Source organism: Odocoileus virginianus, chromosome 17, assembly GCF_023699985.2.
Source record: "Odocoileus virginianus isolate 20LAN1187 ecotype Illinois chromosome 17, Ovbor_1.2, whole genome shotgun sequence".
Lineage (NCBI taxonomy): Eukaryota > Metazoa > Chordata > Mammalia > Artiodactyla > Cervidae > Odocoileus > Odocoileus virginianus.
The window spans coordinates 45,790,945-45,806,212 of NC_069690.1; positions in this window are offsets into that span (position 1 = coordinate 45,790,945).

The following is a 15,268-nucleotide window of genomic DNA, read 5'->3' on the forward strand; positions in this document are numbered from 1 at the left end:
ATAGTTATTTTTATTTTATTTATTTGTCTGTGCCAAGTCTTGGTTGCAGCACGCAGGATCTTCGATCTTAGTTGCAGCATGTGGGATCTAGTTCCCTGACCAAGGATCAAACTCAGTCCCCTTGCATTGGGAGCACTTAGTCTTAGCCACTAAATGACCAGGGAAATCCCCCAAGCCATAGTTTCTAAGCCTCGGTTTCCTCATCTGAAATGAGACTCATCTGTGTCTCTGAGCTGCTGTGACAATTAAACGAGCTAACGTGTGAAAGAGCCCAGCACAGCTTAGTCAGTGCTTTGGAAGAATGGATAGCTCTCTCTTTCCCCAGGGAAAAAATGGCAAAAGAGAGACGAGACTCATGAGTCCAGGGGAGGAGGCAGGTGAGACCTCATTAGTTCTGCCAACCAAAGGGAGAGGATCAGAGAAAGGAAAAGGAGTGATGCTTCAGTGAAAAGATGGCAGAGAAGACTTCCGACTGACGCTGTGAGTCACTGCGAGACACAGAGTGTGTGTGTTTCCTCTCTATTGGAGGAATCCTACGAACAAACATCACCATATAGTAGGGTTGACAAGGACCCGGAGACTAGTTCTTCCAGCTCCTTTGATCCACAGGGAAACTGAGATCCAGAGAGAAAGGACTAGTTCAGGGTCATGAAAGCCTTTTGTGACAGACTCCTGACTCCCTCCGGGGCTCAGCTCACTTCCCAGGAGACCTGGGTGAGGCCTGGGGAGATAACCTGCTGTTGTGAGTTGGCAGTCAAGAAGGACAGGAGGAAGAGTTAGAACAGAGACAAGAGCCATAAGCCTGGGCTCCTGCCTTTCTGTCCAGGGCCTGATGTCCTCTCCACGGGTCAGATCTGCCCACGGAAGCTGGCTGGCCAGCCCTGGAGGTCCCTATCTGTCTAGACTGCCTCCTGGCCCATCCTACCGAGAAACTCGACTCAAGGCAGGCTGGGGCGGGTGGGATGGCCTTGGAGGTCCCCGACAGCTCCGGAAGTCTGCACACACAGTCTGTGGAAGACTGAGAGGTGTTGTCTCTGCAGAAAAGCCGTCGGACATTTCTGTGTGATGGTGACACAAACCATCCCTTCCTCCGTAATCACCCTAGCTGCAGTGCTGGCTCAGAGCAGACAGCCTGCCGTGCACGGGCTTTACTTTCAAATCCCTCTTGCTTTTTTTAAATCCCTGTGAATGCCTGAACGCCCAGGCAGAGGAAAGCACTCAAATCTGTCCTTGAGTGTGCTGGTGGTGATGTGATGGTTCAGACGGGACCCTCCGAGCTCTGTGGCAGGAACAAACCCCCTGCTGATGTAATTTAAAAGAATAACCTCCCAATTTTCTCATCTCCCTTGGCTGGATACACCTTATCAAATGACAAGAGAAGCCAATGTTTGGTTAAATGGTTCAGAGGTTAATACTCAACAGATGGAAGACTTTTTTTCCCTTTCTTTTCCCCCCTTCCAGGAGATCTGGTCTGCTCCTCTTGCTGGATATATGAGGCTGGAAGGGACCCAGGAGCATTCTTCCCATCATGCCCTTCAAGGGACCCCATCTCCTCCCAGCTGCTGCTGGTCCTCTGAGTATCTCAGGCTGTGTCCACAGCCTCCACAGGGTCTCATCCTGGGGCAGGGCCAGCCCGAGGCTGGACTGTCTACCCTGTGAGACAGCAGGATGGGACCCAGGACAGGAGACGAACCCAGTTCCCCGCCACCAAGGGAACACTGTTCTCCTGGTTTAAAATAAATAAATAAAAAAGTCCAGGGTGGGTTGAAGCAGGCAGGGGAGGGCATTTATCTCCTGCACTGGGTTCTGCTCCAGGCCTGCTGGGGGACTGTCGGCAAGCCTCAGGCCAGCTTTGCACCCCAACATCCCTTCTATGGAATGGGAAGAAAAGCACCTCCTTTTCTTCCTGGCTTCACTAAAGTGGAGAATGAAAGAAGCCCCTGTTTGGGGCCTTATTCACTCAGATGCAGACCCTAGAACAAGGCTTTGAGGGCAAATGGTTTACTTGGGGGGTGAGGCCAGGAAGTACCAGTAGGGGAGAGAAGACTGAGCTAGGGAAGAGAAAGGGGTCCCTGAAGGATGTGTCACACAGAGTATGTTGCCCACTGTGGGCAGTCGAGATCCACTCACACAAGGGACACAGGGAGACTTGCTTAGATCGTAGCAACAAAGTGGTATAAAATGTGTTAGTCGCTCAGTCGTGTCCAATTCTTTGTAACCCCATAGACTGTAGCCCGCCAGGCTCCTCTGCCTGTGGAATTTTCCATGCAAGAATACTGGAGTGGGGTGCCATTCCCTTCTCCAAGGGGATCTCCCCTACCCAAGGATCGAATCTGGGTCCCCACATTGCAGGCAGATTCTTTACTTCTGAGCCACCAGGGAATCCCAGCAACAAAGCCATACCTCTGGCCGTTGTGACTACTGGGGACCTGAAACGTGGCTAGTCTGAATCAGGAGGTGCTGCATCAAATATACATCAATTCAGAGACTAAGGAGAGAGAAAGGATATCTAATGTCTCATTAATAATTTACTTTATTGTTTACACATTGAAATGATAATACTTTAAATCTATCAGGTTCAATAAAGTATAAATTAATTTCACCAGTTTAGTCTTATTTTTTTCATGTGGCTACTATAAAACTTACAAAAGCCGTTTGGCAGGCTGCTATTTCCATCGGTTACCACGGAAACAGTGATGGCTGAATTGGGGGGGTGGGCATTAGATAATAGGAAGTTTGTGATGCACTGGAGGTTTAGGTGCCGAAAGCCTTGTTTTCTAGAAAATTACCCATGCGTAAGCGCTATCCTCTATCAGCCGAATCCTGAAAATGTAAGGGGCTTCCCTGGTGGCTCAGTCAGTAAAGAATCCACCAGCAATGCAGGAGACCTGGGTTTGATCCCTGAGTTGGGAAGATCCTCTGGAGGAGAGCATGGCAACCCACTCCAGTATTCTTGCCTGGAGAATCCCACAGATAGAGGAGCCTGGCAGGCTGCAGTCCATGGGGTCACAAAGAGTTGGAAATAACGGAGTAACTAAGCACTACGTTTCTTGGTCAGAGCTGGTACAGAACAGGCCTCAGAACATAACCTCAGAACAGGTTATCCCCCATGAACTCCAATACAGAGCTCTGATTCTAAAAATAGTGATAAATCTAAAAATAAGAGTATGAAAATGTACAAGTTTATACTAGAATTAATACCGCTGTGTGATATTTTTTAATATTGTTGAGAGAACAGAACCTAAAAGTTCTCATCACAGTTTTTCTTAAAACAATTTTTCTTTCTTTTTTCCAGGTGGGGGTATCTATACGAGATATGTGCTTGTGTTCAGTCACTTCAGGTGTGTCCAACTCTTTGCAATCATATGGACCATAGCCCTCCAGGCTCCTCTGTCCATGGGACTTCCCCAGACAAGAATATTGGAGTAGGTTGCCATGCCCTTTTCCAGGGGATCTTCTTGACCCAGGGTTAGAACCCACATCTCCTGCATGTCCTGCCTTACAGGTGGCTTCTTTACCGCTGAATAACTGGGGAGGCCCAAGGTTAAACATACACTTTCCATAAGATCAGTCTGACCACTGCACCCCAGCCTACTCTAGGTTTCTACCCTAGAGAAAGGAAATCTTTTGTTCACAAGTAAACCTTTACAAGATGTTTCTAGCAGCTCCATTCCTGATTGCCAAACCCTAGAAACAACCCAAATATCCTTCAAGAGGTGAATGAATAAACAAGTATGGTACATCCTTACAATGGAGGACTATTCAGCAATAAAAAGGAAAAAGCTACTGACATACTCAAACACTTGGATAAGCTCAAATATATTAAGCTGAGTGCCAGGAGCCAGTTTCAAAAAGTCACATAGTGCATGTTTCCATTGACACAATATTTTCAAAAAGACAAAACTGTCAGGATGAATCAGTGACTGCCAGAGGTTATCAATGGGGGAAGGGGATATCTATTCAGGGGTGATGTCAGGGGGCGAGGTTTGAGGTGATGGAACTGTTGTGTATCCTGATTGCAATGTGGTTACACAACCAATATATGTGCTAAAACTCATAGAAGTGTACACCCAAATTATTTAAAATCTATCAAGCTATCTGGAGAAGGGTTTCCCCTGGTAGCTCAGTGGGAAAGAATCAGCCTCAATGCAGGAGACTCAGGTTCAATCCCTGTGTCAGGAAGATCCCCTGGAGAAGGAAATAGCAACCCACTCCAGTATTCTTGCTTGAAGAATCCCAAGGACAGAGGAGCCTGGGAGACTACAGTCCATGGGGTCACAAAAGAGTTGGATCCAACTTGGCAACTCAAGAACAACAAGCTATCTAGAGAGAGAGAAAAAAAAAAGACAGTGAATGTGGCAAAGTGCTGACTGCTGTGAAGTCCAAGTGGTGGGATACTAGTTGTACTGTATTAATCTTTCCATTTTTCTGTACATTTGCTATTTTTCATAACACAGAGGAAGAAGAGGTGGAAAGTTCTTTCTGAAGAACCAGGCTGGCTGGATCTGGCCCTCCGAAGCACTATTTTCCTCTCCCCCTGGAACACAGGGGAGGCAGCCACTCTGCCCAAGACCTGAGGTCTCACCCTCACCTCCCTAACCCACACTCAGGGCATAGCCCACATGAGAGGTGAGAAAGCAAGCTTTTCTGTCAAAGGCCAGATAGTAAATACGGTAGGCTTATGAGCCACAGAGTCTTTGGTGCAACTGCTCTGCCCTCTTAGCACAGAAAGCAGCTCTAGACAATTATATAAACAAATGACTGGCTGTGTGCCAATAAAACTTTATTGATGAACATTAAAATTTGAATCCATGTAATTTTCGCATGTCATGAAATCTTTTTTGACTTAAAGAAAAAACACTTTAAAATGTAAAAACCATTCTTAATAGGGAGAGAAAGTAGATTAGTGATCACTTAGGACTAGGGAAATGGGAGAGTTGGGGGGAAGGGAGTGACAGTGAAAGAGTATAGGGTGTCTTTTTGTAGTGATGCAAATATTCTAAAGTTGACCATGGTGATGGCTGCATATATCTGTGACTATACATACACTTCAAATGGGTGAATTATGTGGTATATGAATGATACCCCAATAAAGCTGTTAAAGTGTTAGTTGTTCAATCGTGTTGGACTCTTTGCGACCCCACAAACTGTAGCCCACCAGGCTCCTCAGTCCATGCAATTCTCCAGGCAAGAATACTGGAGTGGGTAGCCATTCCCTTCTCCAAGGGATCTTCCTGACCCAGGAATTAAACCCAGGTCTCCTGTATTGCAGGTAGATTATTTACTGTCTGAGCCACCCAGGAAGCCCCCTCCTGAAAAAAGCTGTTAATGTACACATCTATTTTTAGCTCCTAGACTGTATAGTAACAGACAGCCGGTTAGATTTGTCTCCTGATGTAGCTTGCTGATAGATAGGAAAGATTTAACCTAACAAGATTTAAATGCTCTGAATAAGAAAACTCTTCAGGATGGGGTTCTGGGGGGTAGGTGGAGAGGAGATGGGAGGAAAGGTCTGGAAGAGACTACTTGAAGATAGACCAATGTCTACACCTGGAAGTAGTGAGGGAAGCAGGGAATGGCTGATGTATGTCTAGGCCAGGGTCCATGGGCCAAACCTCACCTACAATCTGTATTTGCAAGGCTTGTGAGCTAAAACTGTTTTTCACAGATGCTCATTTGCAGTCAATTTGATGATAAGGAATGCTAATTTTGAACCAACTAAGCAAAATGTTTTAGCTCCCAAAGTAATTCCATTTGTCTCCTTGCATGCATGCATGCTAAGTCGCTTCAGTCGTGTCCCTTTGAGACCCTATGGACGGTAGTCTGCCAGGCTCCTCAGTCCATGGGATTCTCCAGGCAAAAATACTGGAGTAGGTTGCCATGCCCTCCTCTAGGTGATCTTCCTGACCCAGGGATCAAACCTTCATCTCTTTAAGTCTCCTGCATTGGCAGAGGCAGATGTTTTACCACTAGCACCACCTGGGAAGTCCCTCTGTCTCCTTAGTAAAGCTGTATTACAAAGAAATGTATTCTATTACTACTACACTTTGAATTTCATTAATGAAAAATTTGTGGAAGTTTGTTTCCTCTGTTGTTAATATAAGCATATATTTAATATGCTTGACTTTGCTTGTTGGTCCACAAGCCTCAAATATTTATTATTTGGCCCTTAACAGAGAAAGTTTGTTGACACCTGGTCTAGCAATAGATAATTTTCAATTTCAAGTGGCTACCTGTCTGGAAACCCTATATTATCTTAAACCTGGAGTGAAAATCTGTAAAACACACACAAGGCTATGTTAGGGGAGCTCTGATGACCAGCAACGAGTTGTACGAGGTTCCAGAGAGAACTGGGCAAGTTCAGGGAGGTGGAGCCAGGTGAGAGCTGAGACGGAAGATACACAGAGAACTGAATGACCCAGGACCCCAAGGAGACAGCACTCTCTCCCTGAATATTCTAGAGGAAGGTGGTTCTGGAGAGAGGAAAGGAAAGGGCTAGATCCTTCTGTTACCTGAATGAAAACAGACAGCTAATTACTTTCCTACCAGGAGGTCAGTCCCCTGAGGGTAAGAACTGTGTCTTACTCATTACCCTACACCCAGGCTAGCATTTAATAAACATTTGATAAATGAATGAATGATCAGACTTAGCTGGCCTGAGTGAAGAGGTTGCTTGAAGGGTGACTTGCACTAACCTCTGATATGTGCTCCTATCACCAACCTGTGGCACTCCTTGACCTTCCTCAATCAATAGAAATTGGCTAGAGGCCAGACAGGAAATTCAGGCAAGGCTTTATGGGAGCCCCTGCTGCGGCAGGGGAGGAGTCAAAACAAGCAACAAGGCCTCTTGCTCACTCCCTGAAGGGATGTGGGGAGCTGGTTCCTTATATGGGGTGAGAGTAGGGTTGTCTCAGCCTGGAGTGTGAAGTCAAGGGGGCCTTAGGAAGCATTCTTTACTATGAACAAAGCTAATGGAGGTGATGGAATTGCAGCCAAGCTATTTCAAATCCTAAAAGATGGCACTGATAGAGTGCTACACTTAACATGCCAGCAAATTTGGAAAATTCAGCAGTGGCCACAAGACTGAAAAATTTAAGTTTTCGTTCCAACCCCCAAAAAAGCAGTGCTGAAGAATGTTCAAAGTACCATACAATTGCACTCATTTCACATGCTAGCAAGGTAGTGCTCAAAATCCTTCAAGCTAGGCTTCAGCAGTTTGTGAACCAAGTACGCCTAGATGCACAAGCTGAATTTAGAAAAGGCAGAGGAACCAGGTATCAAATTGCCAATATCCATTGGATCATAGAGACAGCAAGAGAATTCCAGAAAAACATCTATTTCTGCTTCATTGACTATGCTAAAGCATGTGACTGTGTAGATTACAACAAACTGGAAAATTTTTAAAGAGATGGGAATACCAGACCGCCTTACCTGCCTCCTGAGAAACCTGTGAGCAGGACAAGAAGCAAAAGTTAGAACTGGACATGGAACAATGGACTGGTTCAAAATTGGAAACGGAATATGACAAGATTGTATATTGTCACCCTACTTATTTAACTTATATGCAGAGTATATGAGGCAAAATGCTGGGCTGGATGAAGCACAAGCTGGAATCAAGATTGCTGGGAGAAATTTCAACAACCTTAGATATGCAGATGATACCATACCACTCTAATGGCAGAAAGTGAAAAGGAACTAAAAAGCCTCTTGATGAGGGTGGAAGAGGAAAATAAAAAACTGGCTTAAAACTCAACATTCAAAAAACTAAGATCATGGCATCTGGTCCCATCACTTCATGGCAAACAGATGGGGAAAAAGTGGAAACAGTGACAGATTTTGTTTTCGTGGGCTCCAAAATCACTGCAGATGGTGACTGCAGCCATGAAATCTAAAGATGCTTGCTCCTTGGAAGAAAAGCTGTGACAAACCTAGACAGCGTATTAAAATGCAGAGACATCACTTTGCTGACAAAGATCCATATAAAAGCTATGGTTTTTCCAGTAGTCATGTACAGATGTGAAAGTTGGACCATAAAGAAGGCTGAGTGCCAAAGAATTGATGCTTTTGAATTGTAGTGCTGGAGAAGGTGCTTCAGAGTCCCTTGGACGGCAAGGAGATCAAACCAGTCAATTCTAAAGGAAATCAGTCTTGAATATTTATTGGAAGGACTGATGCTGAAGCTGAAGCTCTAATACTTTGGCTAATTGATGCAAAGAGCCACCACATTGGAAAAGACCCTAATGCTGGGGAAGATTGAGGGCAGGAGGAGAAGGGGGTGACAGAGGATGAGATGGTTGGATGGCATCACCGACTCAACAGACATGAGTTTGAGCAAACTCCAGGAGATAGTGAAGGAATGGAAAGCCTGGCATGCCACAGTCCTAGGGTGGTAAAGAGTCAGACACGACTTAGTGACTAAACAACAATAACAAAAGTTGACATGCGTGTATTAATTTGCCCTTTTTTTTTTTTTCCTGTGGCCACACAGCCCAGCTTGAGGGATCTTAATTCCCCGACCAGGGGTCAAACTTGGGTCCTGACAATGAAAGCACCAAGTCCTAACCACTGAACCACCATGGAATTCCCTCGTTTGCCAACTTCAAACAGAAGAAAAGAAGGGCTCTCTGCTGTGGGGTCATGTCAGGCGGCAGGAAAAGACAGGGAGCAGGTAAATGAGAGAGAGGGTTTGGGAGGAGAGGGCTTGCCTGGCTTCCTTGAATGAGAGGATAAGGCTGACTGGCCAAGAGCTTTGCTAGGGTCTGGGAAAGCAAAAAAATATAAAGAAGATCATTTCTTCAAGAGACTTAGTGGATGAGAGGTAAGTAGATGACTAAAAAAAGCAAAAGGTGGTAGGATACTGTGACAACTGAGCCTGGAGAGGATGCAGGGGAGGACAGGAGGTCTCTTTGTTAGTATCACCTGAGAGCTTGGGCTTTATCCTGGGAGTTATATGGAGCCTCTGAGGCTCACTTGGGCCGCCGACTGGAGGATGGACCCAAAGCGGATGGCACAGGAGTCTGGGAGGCCACTCGAGCAGCTGTTGCAAAATCCGGTAAGGAAGGATGAGGCTCCTGCTCATGCAGGGAGCAAATTCGTGATGGATCGCTGGGGACAGAGTCAAGGAGGTGAACTCAGTGGCTCGTGGGCTGGGGAGGAGGGAAAGGGAGGGTGACCTCCTGGAAGTCTCCCAGGTTTCCAGCTTTTGTTGGCAGCTGGGGGAGGGGATGGACTATCCCCTCCAGCTCCCCTCCCTCCTTCCCAAAGCCCAGAATGTTCCCCCCAGACCATGAAAAGAGTGTTGGCTCCCCTCCCTGCCCCACCTTCCCTCCCCCAACTGTTTGCCTGAAGTCCCCAGAGGGGAGAGAGAGAAGGAGATGAAATCATGGAACAAAGGGGATTAGAGACGCATTTCTTCCCTTCTCCACAATGGAAAACTCTCGGTGTGTTGGGAGAGGGGAGACTTTAGGGGGGCGGAGGGGGAGCCTGATGAGGTTATGGTTTTGAAATAGGAGCTGCCAGGGACCTGCCAATCTGACAGGCGACAAGGTTCTCATTTTTCTTTCTTCTAAGTAGGCACTCCAGTTGCTTGACCCCAGTTTACAGCTTCCTCTGCTGGGGTGAGTCTGCAGCCTCGAAGTGCCCCCTTCCACCTGGCTCACCACAGCCTGGGCACCCACTGAGGAGCAAGACACAACCTCCTAAAAGAGAACAGGCTCCCCATGGCAGGAAGGGGTTTCAGGGAGTAGGAAGAGCCAGACGTGGGGTTGAGGGGTTTGATTTCACGTCTAGGTTCTGCTGCTTTCCAGCTATGCAGACTCAAGCCAGTGTCTTAGTTTCCTTGAGCCTCAGAGTCTTCATTTGGAAGTGAAAATGATCAGCCCCAGCTCACAGGCTAGGAGGGGACCAGAGGTGCTTTGGGAACCAGGCCCCACCACAGCTATGGTGGGGCCTGGGGCCATAGTACAGATGCCAGCTCATCTGCGTGTGTCTAAATCCTTGAGTTAAAAATCAAGTCTAACAAATTCTTAAATGAAATATGTTTTATCGTCCAACCTTGACAAATATTTCATCCTAACATTTAATATAATATCTTAACCTGGAAAGCTGGGTCTGCATTCAGAGTTCCTGGACTCCTTAGAGTGGAACTTGGAACACCACGGCATGGGGAAGCCAGCCACAGTCCAGAGCCCGCAGCCCCTTTCCTTTCCCACTGAGGCTCCATCCAGCACAGTGAGAGCTTCATGAAGATGCTTGAGGATAGCCTAGTGCCAACCTCTAACCTACACACATACACAAACACACACTGCAAATAGCTGGGAACATAGAGGTTCACACTGAGAAAGTCTGGGGAGAATGGATTTGGGGAAGAAGCCTGTGCAGATCCTGAGAGAGTACCTTGGACTCAGGTCCCAGGTACACCCACCGTGGTGTAGAAGGGGAGCATTGACACCAATGGGCACACCCCCTTGGCCCTGCCCACTGTGGAGAAGGGTGTGGCTGGAGAAAGCTGAGCACGCAGATCAGGGGCCACTTTTGCCTGATTTAAGGTGCTAGGTGCTGCTCTAAGCTCTAAAGCAATCACAAGTTAGGAAGGATGATCTTTCCCCCATGTCTTCTGTCTCTCTCTGATTCCCCATACCTTGCTTTTCTATTGTCCTTGGGAAGAACTGGGGGATAATTTACACGCCAGCTGGTCAGAGAAGTGGGAGAGTAGATGCCTTAGGGGACAGGTGAACCAGGATGCCAGGAACTCTTGAGTAAGGTCCAAAGCTTCCTCCGGCCTCGGTGTTGCTGAGTTTCTCCCTTCCCACGTCTCTGGACGACTTAGACGCTTGTAATTTATTGTCTGAAAACAGAGAATCTTTAGAGCCTTAGAAAAAAGCATGGCCAAAAACCTGGGGGAGAAAAACTGCTCCAAGCACTCACCAAGCACCATAAAATATGGAGTGTTGAATGAGGACATTTGGAGAGACTCTCTGACGCCCACCTGGACAGGCGATCCAGCGGGGAGGCTGAAGCTCAAAACCTTCCTGTCTCTGTTCTCACATCAGATGAGCCGGTGCACCCAGGCCCTGGGGAGCCTGGAGTCGAGAGGAAAAAGCCACAGGGAGTAACACAAGAAGGCCTGGAGTCTGGACCTAGGGTCAAGAACCAGGCGCTGGGCCTGGATGAAGGGCTGGTGGGTGTTCTGGGGAAGAAGAACACAGGCCCCCAAGACCCCAGACTAATCCCACTGACCAGCAAAGTCTCTTCCCTCTCAACTTCCCCATCTGTAAAATGGGGTTAAGGGTGTTTTCATCACAGAGTGGCAAAGAGGATTTAATTAAAGCCTGAGATATGCTTAGCTCTGTGCCTGGAATGGGGAAAGGATCAGCACATATTAACCGTGTGATTGTTACTATGATCACAGTGCCTGGAAAACATCAAAATGCTAGTTGAGAACTTCCCTGGTGGCTCAGGGTCTAAGACTCTGTGCTCCCAATACAGGGGACCCAGGTTCAAACTCTAGTCAGGGAACTAGATCAGATCCCACTTGCTGCAACTGGGATCCAATGCAGTCAAATACACAAATATATACATTTTTCCAAAAACGCTAGTTGAACTGGTGTGACTTTCAGCAGATCATGTCCCATTTACAGGCCACAGTTCCCTCAACTGAAGAATTTCTTTTCTTCTCTAGAAACATTTCACTGTTAAAGCCCAGAGCTTCCTTGACACTAAATATAGCTATACTTGCAGAGAACCTCCTGAGGGCCTGGCACTGTCCAAAGCTCTTCACACATGTGACATCATTTCATTCCCACAATCCCCTTTGAGGGGGTCTTCATTATTTTCCATTTGGCAAAGGAGGAATCCGGGACATAAGAGGGTTGGGGAATTTCACCCAGCAAGATCCAGGCCGACTGGCCATACAGTCCATCCCCTGGATGGCTCCCTGGCCAGATGGGGCCGTGCCCCTGCTGGAGCCATCAGGCGGCGCATTTTAACTGATCCTGCCAGTCAATCCAGCCAGCTCACTGGTTTGGCTGGTATTCCCCACACCGCGCTAGTTATGGGGCCAAATTAGTCATGTTGGCCCTTGAGTCAGTGATCATGCTTCAACGTGTTTAGACTTTCTGAGAGTGACATGGACCTCTGCCTCTGGGTTTAAGAGAAGCAATGGTAGGAAATACAGATTTTGACTAAAAATGAGAAAATGGCCATGGGATCATTTATATCCTATCCAAGGATAATGAGCCATTGTCTCTTGGGGGACTCTCCATCATTCGGTGAGATACACAGGTTGGGACTGTCACCGCATCGCACTGGTGAGGAAACCCAGCTGGGGCAGAGGGGTGCAATTGCCTGGAAGGGCACAGCCTGCTGGAAGTGGGGGCAGAGATGGGATTTGAACCCCTGTCTCCTGATGTACCATCCAGCATATACCCTGCTGCCTGGACATTCCACTGGTAACACTCTCTGCAGGCCCCTGTGCCCCCAGCCATTTGCGGCATCACCCTGAAGGGTGGGAATGGCCGCAGACCATTTGGCCGGACCTCTCCCATTTGCTCTGCCTTTTGGCAGTGATCTGTAGGGCTACATTAAGCGTTCTTTTCTGAGTTGTTTGTGGGCAGGAGAAGCCTGGAAATTACAAGGAACGAAGGCACCTGGCTCTCTGGGGATGATTTTGGAGTCCATCTCCTCACCTTGTTTATTTGTAAAATGGGAATGCAGACACAACGGGTGTATGTTTTACATTAAACCAAAGAGGAGTTTGTGGCACTCCTGTCTGCACTTGAGACATGTTTATACTGCAGGGTCCATTATGAATCTGTTTAATATCCTCCGAATTCTCCAAGTCCTTCCATACCTGCAGCCAGGAAGTGGGTATAATGTGCACATAGAGAAGAAATTTCCAGGCTCTCAGGCCTTTAGGTGAGGACTCTCTCTCTCTCTTTTTTAAGGAGGAAAAGGCCTGGTACAGAAAAATTAAATTCTTCCTGTTCAAAATTATTTTTCCAATGATCCTTTCCTGGTAGGAAATTGCTGAGGTCCTGAAGACATGCCAGGGAAGCCACCGGCTAGGGTAATCTGTGGCCCATGCTGGTTAGAGCAGCATGCTTTTGCCCTGGAAATCCAGGGATGGGGACCCGGAGATAAATGACCTCCCCCAGGACTGAGGAAGATAGCAGGGATCCGCAGCCAGAAGCTCAAGGTTGCCTGAGGGCTGCCTTACCTACTGGGGGGCTCCTAGGACGCCAGCATCAGACTAATCCTGCTAGACTGCTGGCAGGACCAGTTCCCTGCTTGCTGGCAGAACAGAGAGGTATTATTTTAGGGAGAAAAATGAGAATCCTGTTATTGCTTTATTCCTCCTGCAGAAATGTTGGTGTGGCTCATCCAGGGCCAAGATGGGATGCGAGTCGGTGCCAACAGAAGAGTGAGCTCATCGCATGCGGGGATGTGAGGTGTTTCCAGCAAGGCACAGTGTGGAAAAAAAGGCTCCCTGCCCGGAATCCCAAATCCCTTGTCAAAGCAGAACCCTTTGACCCTCCCATCACCTCCCTCCTCCATCATTAGCCTGTCACCTTCCCTCTCCATCAACTCCCTCCTCCACTGTCTGAGTCCACTCCCATTCTATCCCTCTATCTTCCTGCATCTGTGACTGAATACCCCTCAACAACTTTGAGCATCTGTGCATGCTCTTGTTTGCTGCCTGAGGGAAGAGCCCAGGCTTTGGAATCTGAGAGACCTCAGCTCAAATCCCATGGTGATATGGCGTTGGAAAAGGGCCTGTCTGGGCCTCCGTGATCTCATCTGTTACCATGCTAGATAGGAAAGTACCTAGCACACAGTAGATGTTCATTTATTTTCTTCCTCCCTCCTTCCTGTGGATGCAAAGGATATTGTATAATTAAAGTAAGACTTTGGGGTTTACAAATGTCAAATTCCCACAACTCAGAAATAAGGGGTCACCAGTTATTTGTCATTTTCATCACCAGAGTCCTGGCATAGCCTAGGGTTGACACAAGTCACTCTGAACAAAACCAAGAATTAAGAAGAGGGGTTTCAAATGTTCATAGCAGCACTATTTACAATAACCAAAACACTGAAGCAACTAAATGTTCATTGACAGATGAATAGATAAAGAAGATATGCTAAATATATAAAATGGAATATTACTCAGCCCTGAAAAAGAATGAAATAATGTCATTTGCAGTAGCATGGGTGAATCTAGAGATTACCATATTAAGTGAAGTAAGACAGACAGAGGAAGTAAAATCTTTTGTGATATCACTTACATGTGGAATCTTAAAAAGAGATATAAATGAACTTATTTACAAAACAGAAATAGACTCATAGACATAGAAAACAAACTATCATTGCCAAAGTGGATGGTAGGGAGGAATGAATAGGGAGTTTGGAATTAACATATATACACTACTATGTATAAAATAGATCATCTGGGGCTTCCCTGGTGGTCCAGTGGTTAAGAATCTGCTTTGCAATGCAGGGGACACATGTTCAATCCCTGGTCCAGGAAAATCCCACATGCTTCAGGACAACTAAGCCTGTGTACCACAGCTACTGAGTCCATGCTCTAGAGCCCAAGAGCTATAACTACTGAAGCCCATGAGCCCTAGAGCTTTGCTCCACAACAAGAGAAGACGCCACCATGAGAAGTCTGCACACCACAACTAGAGGGGAGCCCCCACTCACCACAAGTAGAGGAAGTCTGCATGTAGCCACAAAGACCCAGCACAGTCAAAAATAAAAATAGTTAAATAATTTTTATGAAAACAGATCATCAATAAGGACCCACTCACTGTACAGCACAGGGAACTCTACTCAATATTCTGTAATAAACTTTCTTGGAAAAGAATCTGAAAAAGAATGGGAATATGTATATGTATAACTGAATCACTTTGCCGTACACCTGAAACTAACACAACATTATAAACTAACTACCTTCCTTTTTTTTTTTAATGGTTAAGAGAAGAGAAGAAGAACAGGGATTTCAAAGGGCTAGAGGGAACTTTCCTGGTCTTGGACAAGAAAGAAACGATGTGGCCAGAAGCCAAGGCCAGAGAAGGCAGGAAAGATGATGCTGGCTGGATAGAAGCAAACTGAGGCTGAGGGAATAAGAGACTCCATAAAGTGGCCACAAAGTTGTGCTAGGTGGAAACTCTGAAAGGCAAGGGTGAAAAGGTACAGGGCCTGTGGAGTGAGTCACCTCTGGTGGGACACAGAGCTCTAACTGACTTTTTGGCTGCTTCAGGCTAGGCCT